Below are 2,761 nucleotides of genomic sequence, written 5' to 3' on the forward strand. Positions count from 1 at the left end.
ATAAGACGTTAGCCCTTTTATGTATATACAATTAGTTAAATTAATTAAAAATACCAAGAAACAGACACAAAAATCTCGTTTGGACACGTGACAAGGTTTACCTTTTCTAGTACAGTCCAATGTCAGTACAACGATTTAAGATAACTGGAAAAGCAAAGCGAAACGATGGCGTATTGATAGCATCTTCAAGTGGGACTGGACGCCTCAGTTTTTGACATTGTCTATTTGTGGCTCCATCGCTTTCCTTTCCTCTTTTAACCACGGTCCTTTCCAGTCTTTAAGAAGACACCCACAGGTAAAGGACTCGAAACTCGTCCGCGTTTTCGTTCCTTCCCTCTTCCTCTGACACGTTAACCGCCTCATTCAAACACGAATCGCTGTTCACAAGCACTAGATCTGATGTTAAAAAGGCCCGATTTTACCAATCCAAGGTCAAATCTCTTCTGCTTTCCTTACCACTCATTTCCTTCTTCACTTTTTTTTCTTTTTTTTCTAAGGTTTCATTTCGAACTCCCACAGTTCAAAGTTCAAACATCTGACTTTGTCTTTTCCTTTACTTTGTCTTTGTTTCAAGATCTGCTTCAAACATCAAAACGCAACCGTTTGGGAACTCAACTTGAAGCTTCAGTTTTGAAGGTTTGGAGTTTGAATGTGCTCATGTTTTGCTCAAAGATTTGGGCTTGGTAGTTTGTAAATGGAAATGTTGGTTTTGTTCAAAGATGATTCAATTCAAATTCGAGAAGTTTGGAACGATAATTTAGAAGAAGAGTTTACCTTGATCCGTGAAATAGTTGACACTTACAATTATGTGGCTATGGATACTGAGTTCCCGGGTGTAGTTCTTCGCCCTGTGGGAACTTCCAAGAATATGAATGATTATAACTACCAAACTTTGAAAGATAATGTGGATACGTTGAAATTGATCCAATTGGTTCTCACTTTTTCCGATGAGAATGGGAATCTTCCCACTTATGGAACTGACAACTTTTGCATTTGGCAATTCAATTTCCGCGAGCTTAATATAAGCGAAGATATTTTTGCTAGTGACTCAATCGAGTTGTTGCGCTAGTGTGGGATTGATTTTAAGAAAAATAATGACAAGGGTATTGATGTGAAGCAGTTTGGTGAGCTTTTGATGTCGTCCGGGATTGTGCTGAATGATGATTTGCATTGGATCACCTTTCATAGTGGATATGACTTCGGCTACTTGCTTAAGCTTTTGACTTGCAGGAGTTTGCCTGATAGTCAAGCGGGGTTCTTTGATTTGATCAATGTGTATTTTCCCATGGTTCTTTGATTTGATCAATATGTATTTTCCCATGGTGGTTTGAACAAGCTCGCCGGGTTGTTGTAAGTGGAAAGAGTTGGTGTCCGTCATCAAGCTGGCTCGGATAGTTTGCTCACATCATGCACATTTAGGAAGTTGAGGGATAACTTTTTCAATGGCTCGACAGAGAAATATGCTGGTGTACTGTATGGCCTAGGGGTGCAAAGAGAGCAGAATACTATTTAGAAGGAAAATAATTGGGAAAAGATTGATGGATGTAGATTACTTGAGTGCGAGACTTTTAATTTTCTTGGTATACGTTGGCAAAAAAGAATGGCGATTCAGTTATGACTTTTCTCTTTTGCTTGCATTCTAACCGAACCTTGACTGGTTTTCTACTTCAAGTGCAGGGTAAATTACGCAGTTAGTGTTTCAAAACATTTGCATTTTGTTTTTATCGTCTTTATCTATTTTCTCAGAATAGCAATTATCATTTTTACAGTTTGTTTGTGTTTATTTCTGCCCACTCCTAATATTCATGCAGTTGATCATTTTGTTTAGATCATTGTAACACCAGAATTTCTCATAACAGCAATGCATTCATCAGAAAAGAGAAATTTTGGTTTAGGGCCTAATTATTTCCCTTGCCAATGCGGATCCGTTCGAATTATTATACAACTGTTTTTGTGTGTTGTAGAACATAGCCTATGTGAATTGCACTTGTTGAGGGCTTGGTCCTATTATTGCTATATGAGCATAGGAAACTTGTTTGTCATCTCTCTACAGCTTTGAAGAACAGAGGATGCTTCTCTATGGAGAGGAAGTGCATCTTCCAAAATTGAAGATTGCTATGTTTTTTCGGAGACTTACCACTTGAAATTTGTGCACTGAGATGGGCGAATGATTGATGGGCTTGTATTTCTGTATGAGTTCAAATATGGTGCATATGGTGTTATTGTACTACACTATGTTCTGATTTTTTTTTTTCCTGAGGACTTGTTAATATGAATTTTGTTAGATATTCTCTCAGCAAGCTTGATGCACATTCTTGGAATAAAAAATGATCTTTCGTAAGATGTGGTTCAGAGAAATAGAATACTTGAAGTTGTGTACCCCTATCCCGTGGTACACAAGTTTTAGACTGTTATTTGTGGTATTGGTTAGAAGAATGTCATGCATGGTTAACCATTTGAGTGAGTGCCTGTTTCATGCAATTCTGGCTTTGTTGCACTGAATCTGGTAGGTTCAGCGAATCAAAGCATACTTAAAAGGAAAAGCTCGCAAGGCCTCTACCAGATCGGAATGCATCATGCAATACAGGCTTTGCACTGAATCTGGTAGGTTCAGCAAATCAAAGCACGTTTATAAGGAAAAGCTCGCAGAGCCTCTCCCAGATCGCAATGCATCATGCAATACAGGCTTTGCTGCACTGGATCCGGTAGGTTCGGTGAATCAAAGCATCCATATGAGGAAAAGTGGACGTCGGAAGACCTA

The 2,761-nt window shown here is 38.6% G+C and overlaps 1 pseudogene; it reads left to right on the forward strand.

The window, feature by feature from the left end:
* The first annotated feature begins 543 nt into the window (after window positions 1-543).
* Window positions 544-1,661, forward strand: LOC149515365 (putative CCR4-associated factor 1 homolog 7 pseudogene; annotated as a pseudogene).
* Window positions 1,662-2,761: the final 1,100 nt, after the last annotated feature.

This window comes from Durio zibethinus, chromosome 13 (genome assembly GCF_047325235.1).
Source record: "Durio zibethinus cultivar Kanyao isolate XHJ-2024 chromosome 13, ASM4732523v1, whole genome shotgun sequence".
Classification (NCBI taxonomy): Eukaryota; Viridiplantae; Streptophyta; class Magnoliopsida; order Malvales; family Malvaceae; genus Durio; species Durio zibethinus.